Source organism: Vigna unguiculata, chromosome 3, assembly GCF_004118075.2.
Source record: "Vigna unguiculata cultivar IT97K-499-35 chromosome 3, ASM411807v1, whole genome shotgun sequence".
NCBI classification, from domain to species: domain Eukaryota; kingdom Viridiplantae; phylum Streptophyta; class Magnoliopsida; order Fabales; family Fabaceae; genus Vigna; species Vigna unguiculata.
This window is the reverse complement of record NC_040281.1, coordinates 18207823-18224974: the sequence shown is the minus strand read 5'-3', so window position 1 is coordinate 18224974 and position 17152 is coordinate 18207823. Positions and strand designations below refer to the sequence as shown.

At 34.7% G+C, this 17152-nt stretch overlaps 3 non-coding genes across 3 annotated transcripts; all 3 read right to left on the bottom strand.

The window, feature by feature from the left end:
- Positions 1-4385: 4385 nt before the first annotated feature.
- Positions 4386-4581, bottom strand: LOC114180009. The gene has a single exon (XR_003603587.1). It is a non-coding gene; the product is annotated as a U2 spliceosomal RNA (small nuclear RNA).
- A 2467-nt stretch (positions 4582-7048) lies between these two features.
- On the bottom strand, positions 7049-7244 carry LOC114179996. Its single transcript, XR_003603576.1, has one exon. It is a non-coding gene; the product is annotated as a U2 spliceosomal RNA (small nuclear RNA).
- An 8875-nt stretch (positions 7245-16119) lies between these two features.
- LOC114179985 lies at positions 16120-16315 on the bottom strand. The gene has a single exon (XR_003603565.1). It is a non-coding gene; the product is annotated as a U2 spliceosomal RNA (small nuclear RNA).
- Between the last annotated feature and the right edge of the window lie 837 nt (positions 16316-17152).

The following is a 17152-nucleotide window of genomic DNA, read 5'->3' as shown; positions in this document are numbered from 1 at the left end:
GACTGTGGAAGCGACATTGCATTGTGGGCGAAGTTGGTCACCTTTGCCGAGATCTTCTCAATGACCATGTGGCTCAAATTCCCAATCTCTAATCCCAGCACGTCGCGTTCCTTCACCGTTTCTTCTAATTGCTTCTTAATTTCTTCTAGTTGCTTCAACGTCTTCTCCTTTCTTCATTTACGTTTCTTTTTGGCCTCGCGCGCTAACACCTTTAATCGGATGAATGAAGTTGTATCGTCCCGTTGTCAGGGTGCGACCTGATACTCAGATGGATGGGATGCCAAACACCTATCTAAAGTTTATCGGCCCGGTATATAACTAGTTTTAATTTAATTAATCGATCTTATATGATAGGAGATATTTTAGTAAACGATAAAGAGTTATATTATAAGGCCCATTTTAAAGATCATGGAACTTATATTTTGTATTGTATTCATAGACCATATGACATAGGTTAAACATCATTTTGTCTTGGGTGTGTCCTTTTCAATATGTTAAAAATAGGTTAAAAGGCTTGTTACATATAGTTTTGGTATGAATGTATTCAAAGAGTTGAATTATTATTCAATCTACTTATTTCACTTAAGTCAAGTGAAATCAACAAATTGTACGGACAAATCTACATGTTGAATTCATTTATGACCAAGCTATATAAGCTGATTTTTCAGAGAGATGAGTAACATTTGAGATTTGTGAGCGCGAAAACAGTGATATAAATTTGGAAAACTCTCTCACTCTTTGGATTACACAATTTGTAGCTGGTATTTGAAGATCTTTGTTGGTCTTGGAGCAAAGTTTTGTTTGGTTGAAGCTAGAAGAACACATGTTTGGTTGGCTAGGGAGAGCTTTCATCAGGTTTGGTTGTTTTTGTTCTTTTGCGTTGTTCTTGGTGTGATTCCAAGTTTGTAAGTGGGAATTTTACAATGTTAGGGATAAAATTCTTGTGGGATTCAAGAATCTTGGTTTTTTGCTTTATTCAAAAGTATTATCTTTGAGAGATTTTGTAAAACTTTTGATATAGTACATTATTAGGCTCATGTTGTCTTGATAAATTAGATGTAGCTTAGTTTTGAGTGAACCAATATAAACATTTGTGTACTTATGCTTGTTTCTTGTTTTCTATCCTTGGTCCTTAACATAAAGTTTCAAGAATTTGGGGTTTAATAGTCTTTTAATGGTTCTTGAGTGATCTGACATTATTTGGGTTTGTTTCTGTATTAATTGTGTTGATTGAAATCAATCTTGATATGATTAGAACACTGGTTTTGAGTTCATCTTTAAATTCGTAATTATGCAGAATTCTCAGTATTTCACATGACTGTTTCTGTATTTTAATCTGTTGAAATTACATTACATGAAAAAATCAATCAACTATTTTTTGTTTTAATTGATTAAAAATGTACAGTTCTGCAATACTTGTATTATGATTTCAGGGTCCTTTTGATTAAAAAAAAAGAGGTTTTAAGTTTCTAAAAGGTAAACAAAATCTTAAAAGGTCAATTCAAACCTTCCTTCTTAGCTAAACTATCCATTTCAATACTTACAACAAATTATCACATGGCTTAAAATCGACATACCAGCTCTAAAGTTTATAGGCTCAGTATATAACCAGTATATAACCAGTTTTAATTTAATTAACCAATCTTATAGTATAGGAGATATTTTAGTAAAAGATAAAGAAGTTTATATATTGTTATTATCTTTGTATTGTAACTGAAATATAATCTTTTTATTTAGAAGATAAATGATTTGTAACCAATTTATTTATAATTAGAAAGACCCACCCAAGAATAAGGCACTTGGATTTTTTGGCTTGAAACATTAGATTATTCAATTTCTATACTTGTCTCCGGTGTAGAGCTCCTAACTTCTGATTGGAATAAAAACCTAAACTTTTGACTTTGTATTTTTCACGGTACTACCCTATTGTCGCTCCTGATTGAGTTCAACAAGAACCTCCGTGAATTTCTAGATGGAGACATTAGTTGCAATAGAGTGTTACCCATAAACCTTATGCCCATCACCATGAGTAGGGCAAACACAACAACCTCTATAAAAAGGACACATTATCACTTGTACGATTGTAATTGAAGTACTCTGGACGAAATTTGTCCGTTTCCACCGAGCTGGTCGCAACCGAAATTTGGTAATATTCAGTTAAGTTGGTCCTAATCGAAATTGAGTCGAATTCAGTCGAGTCACCCTATCAAAATTTGACCGAGTCGATCTTAAACAAAATTTGACTGTATTCGCTTGACTCGACCGCGATTGAAATTTGGCAAAGTAAGTCCTGACCCAAATTTGGCCATATTCGGTCAAGTTAGTTCTCGCCAAAATTTGGTTATATTCGGTCGAGTTAGTTCTGACCAAAATTTGACCATATTAGAATAAGAATGTAGAAATAAAACCTAACATCATAAAAAAAATTGAACTACTGTAGGTGGGAATGCATCATAAAAAAATGAACTGATCTAGGTGGGATGAACCAGGTCCTTGGTGCAACGGAAAGCAAAGATAATACTTGAGAGTCACAGTAGCAAAGCACTGCACAGTTGTCCCTCTCAACACCGAAGTTCATAAATATTCTAAAACAAAAGCTAATAAAGTTTGTAAGCCAAACTAAATACTAGAGATACCAAAGTCAGAAAATTTTAAAGTTTAGTCTATTCAACAACTGATAGAAATATATATCCAATTTAATCTGACAAAAAGAGCATGTTGAACAAGTTTGTTAGACAATTTTATTTCACTTGACCGGTGCATGTGACTAAATCATAATATATTAAACTAAGCCATAAGCACAAATATCATGAAAAGTAATATCAATTATATAACGTATTGACATCACTCTTAACCTAAAACCTTAAAATGATGTGTTTATGGGTTTCTATCTTTATATAATACTCTACTTTCTCATTTCTAATTAATGTGGGACTTAGACTCACTTGAATTCCTAACGGTAAGTGTTAGAACATTTATATTCAGATTTCTATAACTTCTTATTGTTTCAAATTTGTTTGCTGAAGCCAGTCCTTTATAGCTTTCAGTTTTAAAGTATCCATAGCAACACCTAGACCCGACAGAATATGTCCTAAATACTCGATTTCATGCAGGAAAAATGAGGATATTGGAAATCGAGGACACAATTGCTATTGTTCAAGAATATGGAGAACCACTTCTAAACCATGTATATGCTCATTCTATAATGAACTATAAATTAAGATGTCATTGAAAAAATTGAGAACAAATTTCCTCAACATATCTTTAAAAATATCATTCATTAAGCTTTGAAACCATTTGTCATGCCAAAAAGCATGACAAGCCATTCAAAATGTCATGATGCGTGAAAAAACCAGTTTATTATTAGTATATTCATATTATCAATAGGAATATAGATTAGATATGGCATTATAAATATATAATGTGCTGTTTAGGCATCTAGTTCAATCTAAAACATGATCGAGTTGTCAATTTTTGCTTTTTGAAAAAGCTAAAAGAATATTATGAAGTATAAAAGGCTGCACTATAAATAACAGACTCACCACATACAATGTCTGCAAAACTCTACAAGCACATCATTGGAATATACAAGTAGAAGACACGTGCCTTTTATTCACGCATGAAAACATGAACACACGACCATGACACACTTCATGCAAGGGAAGGACAGAAGAAGAAAACAAAAGACAACTGAACGGACCACAATCCAATGAATGCTTATACTTCATATTTGGGAAACGACAATGAAAATCATGACAAATTTAAGACATTTACTTATTTCTCTAAGTTCTCTCTTTGTACTGTTTTCTTTTTGTGAGTGTTGCCTCTTTCTTTTTTGGTTCTCCAAACTCCTTGTTTCAATCTCACTCTATTGCCTTCCTTTAAAAACAATCACTTTTTCATGAGAAGTTGGAAACAAAAACGCAACTGCACCCAAATTGTGAATGTTGTTGGGAGAGCTTGTGCTATCTTTATGGATGAAACAGAGAATAATTGAATTAATCTAGAAAAAAGAGAATGGATCTTATACTTTATAGTCCTTAGATGTTTGTATTCTTTTGTTGAAGCTAACACAGCAAAATGAGTCTATTGGACTAGCTGTATCAGACAGTTTTGCTTGACATAAGTCTCTATGGCATAAACAAACATTCTGTGTAAACATATACAAATGGAAAGTAGTAGCAGAGTTTTGAGATTCCAATTTCATCATAAAAGAGTACATTAAATATATATATATAGCCACATAAGGAATAGGTATCTCCTTGCTATGCTTTTAGAATGAGAACACATAAGGACTTAAAATGAAAAGACACATCACAATACTCAGCAATCATATAGCCACATAGTCATATATGATCAAATATATAAAAAACTGAACTAAATAGGAGGGATGCACCTAACCTTTGCAGTAGTGCAAAACAAAGGTGATGCCTAAGAGCCGCAGTAGCAAGCCACTGCAGGTGGCCCTCTCCCTTAAAAAATAAATTTAATATCGTGTGAACCAATGGTCCACATATCAGATATTAAACTGATAAGAACAGATACTACACTTGATCTTAGCCAAAAGGCCGAGAAAGGTATAATTTTAACATTGTAAGCGTGGAACATTTATATTAAGATTTCCATCTGATTGTCACAGTCTTGACTAATGTGGGACTTTGTTACTAGATGTGCTTCTAGCTTGTCGTATGCTTTTATAAATCTAAATCGTCAATAATATCCACTTAACTCCAGAACTCCATCTAATTCTTTCACATTTGTTTGCTGAAGCCAGGCCTTTATAGTAGAATATGTCCTAAATGTTCAATCTCCTGCACTAAAAATGAGCATTTGGAAAATCGAGCATACAATTGTTATTGTTCAAGAATCTGGAATTCAAAAACATGCAAGTCATTCAAAGTGTCCATGATCCGTTCAAAAAACACTATAAATAACAGACCACATACAACCGCCAGATGTATGTATCAGAGCTACCAGCGTCTACAAAACTCAACAAACATGTCATTGGAATATTCAAGTAAAAGACATGTTTCTTTTATTAATGCATGAAAATACAAAGCCAAGTGGACAATTGCAGAGGATGCTAAGAGAACAAACACTTTGACCACTTGGGAGGATGCAATTCTGCACTTAAATAGAAAATCATTTGAGAGAACCATTGTTTGATTTTTAGCTTTAAAAACTGAATTGCATTTGTGTCAAACTGATTTCATTGGTTCCAATTCAAGTACTTGATTGCATTTCTCCTATCTTTCCGATGAAGTGTGAACTATAAATTTCTAAACCAACCATTATCAAATCTTTTTGAATCCATTCTGTCGAACTGTTTCAAGCTTTGCTTGACAAGCAAAGACTTAAAGTTGGGACATGTGATAAGTGTCAATTATTAGTTAAATTACATATCATTTAGACACTTATCTTGAACTAAATCAATGTAAAAATCATTAGAATTGCTCTAATTTTAATAATTACAGAATGAGGTGATGAGAAAATAGAAAAAATAGAATTTAATACATTTTGTGCTATTTTGAAGGTAAAATGAAGTAAATTATAAAATTGGTGTTGAGCTCCAAAAGTTGAAGCTCAAGCCAAAAGATGATCTGAGAAAGTTAAATTTTAAGCTTGCAGCCGAGCAACGAAATTTGGTGCTTAAGCCACATTTTAAGAAAACTTCACTGCAATGAAACGTGAAGCTCTAGATTTGAAGCTTAGCACGAAAAGGAAACCTCCAATGCTGAACTTCAAAAGATGAATGCCGAAGTTTGAGAAGAAACCCGCCTTGGAAGGAAACCTCCATGACTAAACTTTCAACACTTTAAAATCTATAAATACAGGGCATGACCTCTGTTATTTTCATGCTGATTTTGGATGCTAACTTATATATTAGTTCTATAATATATTCTAGAGAGATATACACTTATATTAGTACAGTTTGTAGTAAATATCTTGTAAGGCTATGGAAGGAAGGATGCTTCTCCATGTTCATCTTGTATTCATCATCAGGAGCAAATTCCCCCATAGTTGAGATTAAATGTAACTTTTAAACTTTCTCTGTATTGCACTTGATTATATATCTATTGTGTTCTTGTTTTACATGTTGGTTACTTGGTTTGTATTTTACTCTGTGGTGATTTGGCTAATCATCGCACCTCATCAGCACTAGATGTAGAGACATCTAGTCTAGTGTTTAGATCCAATCAAGTATCCTGACCCTTGGCATATATCAGACATGGATATGTGGGCTCAATTTATGTAAAGAGTCTTGTTCTCAAAGCAAAGGTTCCTCCACCTAGATTGGGAAATCCTAAGTTTAACACCCTTAGGTTCTAACGCACAGACATGTGGTTAGTTCTACAAGTAAGCATACTTCCACGAACAATAAGATAAAGAACTTAATATATAGATAATTAAAGGGCAATATAGTTGAAGTTAAGAGGCTAAATTTAATCCCAACATCCTAATTGACATCACCTCTCTCATATTTATTTAGTTTATCCTTATTAATATAAATCAAAACACATCTACTGTTCGATTGTCAAACTGAGTCAAATTATTATGGATACGACCTTATTGCACTATAATAGACCCAATATACTTATTGAAAAAGTTGAAACCTAATTGACATTTCACCATTAAAATATATTTGATTGTACTCTTTGAAAGTAGTAAGTATAAACTTTTTTGTCTAGCAGATTGGCGTCTTTTGGCTAATACTATAGTTGAATTTTGTAAAGTCAAGGATTTATGCACAGAGATTTAAACTATCTGGAAAGTGTAAAATAGAATATTTTAATGTGGATGCAACTTCAAATTCAGAATTGTCTATCTTACTGTCTAAATGCATACCAAATATTACCAAATTCAGAAATACTTAGCAGAATAAGCATCTCCTTGCTATGCTTTTAGAATGAGAACACGAATGGACTTAAAATGAGAAGACACATCACTTCACTCAGCAATGCAAACTTCATATTGATGAATCATATTATATGACACTAAATAATATAGTAATATACGATCAAATATATAAAAAAGTGAACTAAAATAAGAGGGATGCACCTAAACTTTGCAGCAGTGCAAAACAAAGATGATGCTTAAGAGCCGCAGTAGCAAGCCACTGCAGTTGGCCCTCTCCCTTAAAAAATAAATTTAATATCGTGTGGACCAATGATCCACATATCAGATATTAAACTGATAAGAACAGATACTACACTTGATCTTAGCCAAAAGGCCGAGAAAGGTATGCTTTAAACTCACCAAATGTTGAACTTTTATATTCTGACCTTCAGCTTGTTGTCAGAGTCCTCACCAATGTGGGATCTGTCACTTAATTGATATGTTCCAGACGTTGTTCAACCATTATATTGTTCCCACGTAGTTTACATTAGATTTTCTTCTCCGTTAGTCAAACTCCTTTTTCACACGTAGTTTACTTTTAATATATCATTAGATTTTCTTCTATAACTCTTTACAATTCATATTCATACATAACACCTGATCAATAAAATAACTTTCAAAAATGAAAAAGTTTGAAAACAAGGTTTAGCTATGCTATTGAATATTTTAGATAAAAACTTGTATTATTTTTATAAATCTAATTATACGTATACTTTTATATATATATATATATATATATATATATATATATATATATATATATATATATATATATATTGCTATATTTTTTTTCTCTTAATGGAAGGGTATATGTATTGTTAGATGTTTTGACATTAAACTTCATGTTTATCTCTTTATAGTTAAGAATCCCTAGGAATAATTTTTTTAAGAGAGTATTTTTTTTTTCATTCAAAAAGGTTTTGAAAGAAAGAAATATTCGAAGAAGTTATAAAATTCTAATAAAGAAATAGTAAATATGAGAATTTTTTTAAATATATTTCGATTAAACGGTGTAAATCTTAAATATAGCCTTAGGTTTTTAACTCCTAATACCTGAATTCTTTTGGTTTGTGTTTTAGCCAAAAGGTTGAGAATGAGATCAATTAAAGCGCTTAAAGTGTTTTGTCCATCTCCTCCCTTAAGGTTCTCTTTTATGTTCATCTTTCTGACCCCTTGGATTCTCTTCCTCTTCAATGCTTATTAAATTTTTCTATTTAATTCACGTCTTTTGTCATGTTTTGGACAATTACTTGAGTTATCAACATTAAAGTCCTCATTTACTACCTCATACTTCTGTCTTAGCAATCCCACTAGTATTTTGGCAGTTAAAGACTAAATCAGACTTTGGATAGTTAAAGACAGTATCAGACTTTGGATAGTTAAAGACTAGATCGACCCTAACATTACATAGCTCCCCAACCTTAACCTTAACTTTTATAAAGCTTAAGGCTAAAAAACAATATTTAACATCACACTTATACAATATTTATACTTGTTATAGCAAAAAAGTACTAAGATTGATTAGCCATAAGCAATTAATAGTTGTCTCCCAATTTCGATCTCTTCCTTCTATTATGAAGTATTCTTCGTATCTTCCCCACTTCTGACCTAGCCTTTCACACTCATCAGTATTGGACTTGATGTCAAGTCGACTTTTGGCCTAATGACCCAATCAACATTGAGCTTAACACTACAATACATGATAATATTTTTTTCGATTAGATGAATCTTTCTCCTTTAAGATGATACATGATTTTCTTTTTATGAATATGATGATACTTGATCATCTTAGGGTGATACATGGTGATCTTTTTATGGATCCGATGATACTTGATCATATTAGGATGATACCTTGAAAGGTCTTTCTCGGGTATCTTTAAGTTGCCTTTCATTTTTTTTCAAGCGCATAATGTAACATCCCGACCGGATATTACAGATTTAAATAATAAAATAAAGAAGTAAATAATAAAACTTCATTTATTATAACTTATATTCCCAAAACGCGGGGAAAATAAAATCTTATAGTAGTAATAAATAATGTCAAAACCTCTACTATAACTCCAACATAAAATCCATAATAAAAACCAAGTTTAATAATATAAAATATTACAATTGTTCCAAAACAAAATAAAAACTCTGATAAAAGTTCTGATAAAATCTTCTCCCAATACTAGCCCTGCTCCGTCTCTAGGCCTCACCAGATCCACATGCATATCATCTGCTCCCGTGTACCGCGTAGATCATCACTAAACACAAGCAGATAGGGTGAGCTAACAAATTACATACACACATACACACACACACACACACACACATATATATATATATATATATATATATATATATATAAATATTGCACAGTTATATATATCACACAATCACACCAAAGGAATCTCTTCCTTTGATCCCACACCACATGGCAACTACCATGATAATTGTGCTCTACGTCTTATAGCGTTTACCTCAAGATGTCTCGCTGCCATACCTATCGGCCACAACCGACAGAGCACGTGTGGGAAACCATGCTATGGATCACACACCGCAACGCTAGGTGGAGTTCCTAAATATGAACAAAGGTTGTAACGTCCTAAGACTACCAAACTCGTAAGTTAATCGCTGAGGAGGGCAATCTATCTGGACCTATCTGTACTGGCCACAACCAGCACACTCACACCAGCAACACTCGCCAACCCGAGCTCAACTCAAGGGTTCCTCGTGTTCATCCGCCATCCCGAGCTCAACTCGAGGGATGCCATTCCGAGCTCAACTCGAGGAATGCCACGTGCTTAACCCCTATCCCGAGCTCAACTCAAGGGATATGTTCCGAGCTCAACTCAAGGAACACCAGTAAGCCGACCTTTAAGGTATCACTAAAACTTTGTAGATCACGCACGTCAAGAGTAAGAAACCCAATACTGCTGCAGTACAATCGCCTGGCGGGGGACACGTACCACCCGGCGTTGCGCGCTTCCAGACCGCTTGGAAGGTATGATGAGTCGAACCTTGGCTCACATTCAATCATTAATTTTTGTGGAATTTAATATTATTTTTGCGCTTAAAAATTGTATTTAGTTGCATACTATATTATTGGATATTCTTGAATTTAATAATGCACTGTAATTTAATTTAAGTCCTTAAGAGTGTAAATAATGAATATTTTAATTCATAAATTAAGTTCCAAAAATAAGAATTTTGGAGAGGAATAGTTCAGATACTAAATACACCCCCAATTCTCATGTTTACACCTCTTTTCCCAATTAGATTATCTATTTCTGAAAAAGGACATTTCTAGAGCTAACTGCACCCCCTGTTTTCAGGTTTACACCCCTTCTACAATTGGACTTTCTATTTCTTTTCTGCACCCCTTCTTTTTACTAATTTCCACCCTTAATATCACTTAAACTCTCGTCCACCAGATTGTGCCACGTGGCAATCCTCCACTTACTAAATTAACTAATTAAAGCTTGCCACGTCCTCAATTCCCCACTCACTAAAATAACCATTCACAGTTTGCCACATCATCAATCCCCCACTAACTCAAATCACCAATCAAAACATGCCACCTTATCACTCTCTCTCTCCTTCACACAAACAAAACCCTAACCCTAATCACCTTCTCCCTCTCCATCACTCTTCCGCCCCCAGCATCCCCCATGGCCGCCATGACTACGTCCGGCCACCGCTGCTCACGCCGGAACGTAGCCACCTCGTCGCACCATCACCGAAAAACACCGTCTCCGTTGCTGCATGATAAGTGCCAAAATTCAGTAAAGATTCATAACAAAATCTGGCACTTATGCTTTTAATTTGTGTTCATTTCATATTGATTCTCCCTAAATCTAAGTTTCAATCAAATGCTTCCAAGTTTTGATTTAAAGAAATCATTTGTTCCTATTTTGTGTGTTTTCAGGAAATATTAAAGAGAACTCAAGAAGAGTGAAGGAGAAAGCAAGAAATAGAGAAGAAAAGGAGAAAAATCTGCAACAGGTCGCTCAGAGCTAAGGTGTTTCGCTCAAGCTAGGACAGGCTCGCCCAAAGTTAAAGTCTTCTCGCCTAAGCGAGACACTTGCCGCCTTTCTCGCTCAAGCGAGCTTGATCTTGCTTAAGCGAGATTTCGTGAAGAAGCCATGAGCAGTTTTTCAATTCTCGCCTAAGCAAGAACATGGTCGCCCAAGCGAGACCTTTCTTCAACCTGAAGAATTCTATCTCACCTAAGCGAGAATGAGTGGCCCAAGTGAGACCCTTCCTTCATGCTGAAGTACTCTATCTCGCCCAAGCGAGATTCAGTAGCCCAAGCGAGAGTTCGGGCTGTATATATATTTTGGAGGTTCAGATCTGCAGATGAGCTTGGAATTTTGGAGAAGAAACTCACACTTGAAGATCTGGAGAGCTGCAACCACGAAAGCATAACACAGTTTCTCATTTTCTTCTTCTTCTTCTTCTTAGCTCATAGGATTTTGTTGGCTACCATGGGTGGCTAATCTCTTTCCTTGGGATTGAATGTAATCTACTCAAACTTGGATGTAATATGGTGATATTTATATATAGCATTTCTGTTTTTACTCAATATTGGTATTATTGTTCTGTTCTTAATGTTTGATTCTATCTGATCAATAGATGTTTTGATTTAGATTTTTAGATCTGACTGGAAAGTATTTCTGAAAATCTGATTTGAACAATGATACTTGATATATGTGATGCTAGGAATAGATCTCAATATATCAATTGCTTTTAACACTCGACCGTAATGCTGGATAGTTTGCTGAATATGTGAGGAATCAATATTCAAGGAACTAATCTTATGAATTTGATACGCAAGGGATCGGTATAAATGATTTTTGAGTGTGCATCAATATTGGTATTTTCAGATGTTATATATTATATTCATCCAAATTACAGACAAGGGAGGTAGATGAAATTCAATCCCAGTTTCTTTTACTGTATTTTTCTAAACTTTTCTGCTTTTACTGAATTCATTTTATGCAATAGTTAATGTCAAATCAAATTAAAATCTTTGTACATATGATGATTGAGATAAGTATTAATTTTCACTGAATCCGTTCCTCGTGGGTTCGACACTCCTACTTTAAATCATTATACTACAGTTAACTTTTCGTACACTTGCCAAGAGACCAACACTGCACCAGTGGGCTCGCGATTGCATTGTCTTCTCCGCGCCTCCCGCAGCCACCACCACCATGCTCGAACCTGCAACTCCCGCACCACCGTGAACCACCACTGCGTCTTCTTCATCACGAAGCCACCACCAGCGCGCACACGCCAGAACCGCAGCCCCCTCCATCTTCGCATCACGCCGACATCACCGCACATGCACCATTCTTGCACACGTCAAGACCAAACACTGTTGCACCATGTCTGCTCGCGAGATCTGCAGTGGCCAACTCAAAGCTCCGTTGTGTTGCCTTCGCCACCATCGTCTTCGTTCAGCATATTGTTAGAACCACCATTGCAGCGACACTCGCGGGACCTGCAACAACCACGACCACTCATGGAACCATCACCAAACCTTTGTTGATCTCCTTCACCGTGAGGGAAACCACGATTCTGTGATGCAACGCAGAGCCTCCGCCATTCGCGGACCTCTGATCTGCGGCCATAAGCACCACCACTGCCCCTAGGATGCATGCCTCGTGCCGTCCGTACCGCAACAGCGGCGAAACGCGCCTCCGAACACGTCCTCCATCGGAAAACAGTGGCCAACCTCGAATCTGCGAAACGCACCTTGCGTCAACCCTCACGGCAGCCAAACCCTAAATGGGAGAGAGACTGCTCTGACACGTGGCAGCCTCTCGTTGGACAGTCAACGAGTCAGCACTGGTCAACCAGTCAAGTCTGGGCAAAGATTTGGTCAATAGTCCAACAGGCTATTTTACACTATATCTAGCAGGTGGTTCTTCTATAGGAACCCTAAATTTCCTAAAAGAGGAAAGAATCGTCTGGCGGCAGTTCATCGCCGACCAGACAATTTCTGGAAATTTCCCAGAACCACAACTTTAATTGGAATACAACAATTCATACATAATCATACCATACTTAGCATGCCAATCAGACTTAAAATAATCAACGCATGAAATTACTTTATTTCAAATGGAATTATCCTAATTTTGAACAAAACATCAATCCATGTTTAATTCGAATCTAAATTCAAATTGGATTTCAAATTTTTAATTTCTATTTTTTTTTCTTAAAGGAGTAATTTTAGCAGTCGACTCGCTTTTTTCAAATTGTTTTTCGTTATTAAGAAAAGGTAACGAAGATAAAATACGAGCTTGTTTTATAGCAACAGTAATTAATCGTTGTTGTTTTAAGGTCAATCTATTTACACGTCTAGATAATATTTTTCCTTGTTCACTAATAAATCGACAAATTAAACCCATGTTTTTATAATCAATTCGGTCCCCCGACATGCCAATCGAATTTAAAATAAAGGTAACACGTAAGGTTACTCTATTTAGCATGGCAATCAAAATTAAACATACAATTAATGCGTAAAGCTCCCCTAACCTGGTTTCCTTGCTTAAAACGCAAATGCTAGAGCTCCCCCTTTGATCACCAATGGTCTATTCTCTCAAACCCCTCTATTCTCTCACAATTTGTCTTTTAATGGTGTCTTAATTAACAATAATGAAGGAAAAACGAAAATGACTATAAAACTGATTTTAATTGTCATTCAAAGTCACTTATGGACTGTTTTCCCAGCCTCCCTTGGCTGCTCCTTCATCTAGGCTTTTCTCCACCCTTTCACCTTCATGTCAAAACTAATTTTAGCAAAAAGGAAGTTTAATTTAAATTTACCAAGGTTCGAACCCATAACCATGCCAATGCCAATTTAATGCACAACCATTCAACCAATTCATGTTTCATGATATTTAATATAATTCTATGATTATATTATCACTCAACATGATCAAGCATATTATTATTAAAAATAATAATAAATTAAATAACACACAATTGGCATACATAGGACTCAAACCCAAGTCCTCCTACATAAGAGAGTATTCTCAACCATTTGAGCTAGTACTTTTCCACATTATATAAATCAATAATTAATGTCTTAAAGGCTCCCACTACCCGCATTTATTAATTAATTATTTAATTTTCCTGGGACTTACACATAAAAAATTTGCCATTATTTCTTGGGTGCCTTAAAAGGTCACCAATATTTTTCAATGCCTTGATAAGCCAATATGTGCCTTGAGAGATCACCTTAATTTTTGGGTTTAGTGCCTTGAAAGGTAACTAGGCGCCTTGATTGAAGTTGGAAGAATTATGTTTGAATTTATTCATGTCTATACTATCAAGTATTATTCTAGCCAAAAGGTTTAGAGCCCGATCACCTAGAGCACTCAAAGTGTCTTGTCTTCCTCTTCCTTTCAGGTCCTCCTTTATGCCTATCTTCTAACCTCTAGGATTCTCCTTGTATTCAATGCCCATCAAATTTTTCCATTTAATTCACGTCCCTTACCATGCCTTGAACAGTTACTTGAGTTATGAGCTTTAATTTCCCCATTTACTATCTCATACTCGTGACCTAGTTTCCCCTTAATGTTGGTTCTATCAACTAGATCAGGGTTGTGCCTAACAATTAAATCAACCCTGGGCATTGCAACTAGATCGGTCTTTTGGCATACTAGATCGACCTTTTGGAAATTAAAGACTAGATCGACCTTTAGGCAATTAAACACCAGATCAACCCTAACACTACATAGCCCACCAGTCTTAACTTTTATAAAGCTTAGGGCTAAATAAAAATATTTAACATGTCAAACAACTACACCGGCCTTAGGCCTAGGAACTAGATCAATTTTTTGGCAATTAAAGACTAGATCGACCTTATGGCAGCTAAAGACCAAATCGACCTTTGGGCAGTTAAAGACCAAATTGGCCTTTGGGCAGTTAATGACTAGATCGACCCTTACACTACATAGCCTCCCAACCTTTGGTTTGAGAGACTAAAAAGGCTATAAAATGTGAAGAAATTACTCCTTTATCAATTGATATTGCGGCTAATGATGTGATCAGTATTTTGGCCTATCACCACATAACACCCTTCACAAAACGTTGAGAACTCCCTCTTTCTTGTCTTTACTTCTTGTCTCTCTAGTTCCTTAACACCACCTCTTTCAAGATAATTAATATTGATTATAATAAATGGGATCGACCACTAACCCATCCGTTTAGAAAGATGGCCTCTAGACCTATCCTACTAATGAGATTGGCCATTGGACCTATTGATGTGATCGATCATTGGACCTATCCAACTAATGATGTGACCGGTTATTGGATCTATCCAACTAATGATGTGGTCGGTATTTGGCCTATCACTACATAGCACCCTTCACAAAATGTTGTATATTATTTACTTTCTAAGCCTTACTTCTGATGACCAAGTATGTACTTTGTGTAAATATTACCATTGACTTTTTTGAATAGGCGCCTCCATCAATTGGTAATCATGTAAAATTATATTTAGATACTCAAGACTTGTCTTAATTATAGCTTAATCAGATCATATATTATCATCTTAAATTGATCATATGATACTTAATGGATGATACTTGATAATTTTTTTCCAATTATATGAATCTTTCACATTTAGGATGATACATGATCATCTTTTTATTAGATCAGATGATACTTGATCATTTTTCTCTTTTCGAATGATACTTGATCTTTTTTTTAGGATGACACTTAATCACCTTTTCGCCGACCAAATGATGCTTAATCATCTTTTAATCGATGAGATGATTCTTGATCATCATTTAGGATGATATTTGATTGTACTCCTTGAAAGTAATAAGTACAAACTTTTTTGTCTAGCAGAACGGCGTCTTTTGACTATTCCCTGAACTTTAGTTGAATTTTGTAAAGTCAAGGATTTATGGACGGAGATTTAAACTATCTGGAAAGTGTAAAATAAAATATTTTAATGTGGATGCAACTTCAAATTCAGAATTGTCTGTTTTACTATCATTGAAAAATGCATACCAAATATTACCAAATTTACAGAAACTACCAGAAATAGCAGAATAAGCATCTCCTTGCTATGCTTTTAGAATGAGAACTCGAATGGACTTAAAATGAGAAGACACATCACATCACTCAGCAATGCAAACTTCATATTAATGAATCATATTATATGACACTAAATAATATAGTAATATACGATCAAATATATAAAAAAGTGAACTAAAATAAGAGGGATGCACCTAAACTTTGCAGCAGTGCAAAACAAAGATGATGCTTAAGAGCCGCAGTAGCAAGCCACTGCAGTTGGCCCTCTCCCTTAAAAAATAAATTTAATATCGTGTGGACCAATGATCCACATATCAGATATTAAACTGATAAGAACAGATACTACACTTGATCTTAGCCAAAAGGCCGAGAAAGGTATGCTTTAATCTGACCAAATGTTGAAGTTTTATATTCTGACCTTCAGCTTGTTGTCAGAGTCCTCACCGATGTGGGATTTGTCACTTAATTGATATGTTCCAGACGTTGTTCAACCATTATATTATTCCCACGTAGTTTACATTAGATTTTCTTCTCAGTTTAGTCAAACTCCTTTTCAGACGTAGTTTACTTTTCATATATCATTATAGATTTTCTTCTATAACTCTTTACAATTGGTCCTAACCAAGGACTGTTTTCGAAAACACAATTCATATTCATACATAACACCTAATCAATAAAATAACTTTCAAAAATGAAAAAGTTTGAAAACAAGGTTTAGCTATGCTATTGAATATTTTAGACAAAAAACTTGTATTATTTTTATAAATCTAATTATTCGTATAGTTGTGATATATATATATATATATTGGTAAAATGATTGAAATAACAATTTTTATATTGGTAAAATGATTGAAATAGTTACCTATGCTCTTTTCCTCTTCCTCCCCAAAAATAGAAGGATAATGGGATAAACTCTTTTTCCCTTAAATTCAAATGTCATAATTAGTTGTTTCTCTAAAAAAAAAGAGACGAAAATATTAAAATAGTTTATTCTTTGTTCAACCTATTAAAATATTGGGACATAAGTATCGAAGAAGATGATCCGACCCACCTCAGAAGGAAAATAAAATGGTAAAGAAGATAAGGTTATATGGTGTAAACTGTTCTGTAGTTGTTGAACAGTCAAAAAGAAGGCTAGCATTTAACTGAATAATGATGTACATTAGCACCGAAACCTAGTATTACTCGATTTTTATTTTTCCTTTTCAAGACCATG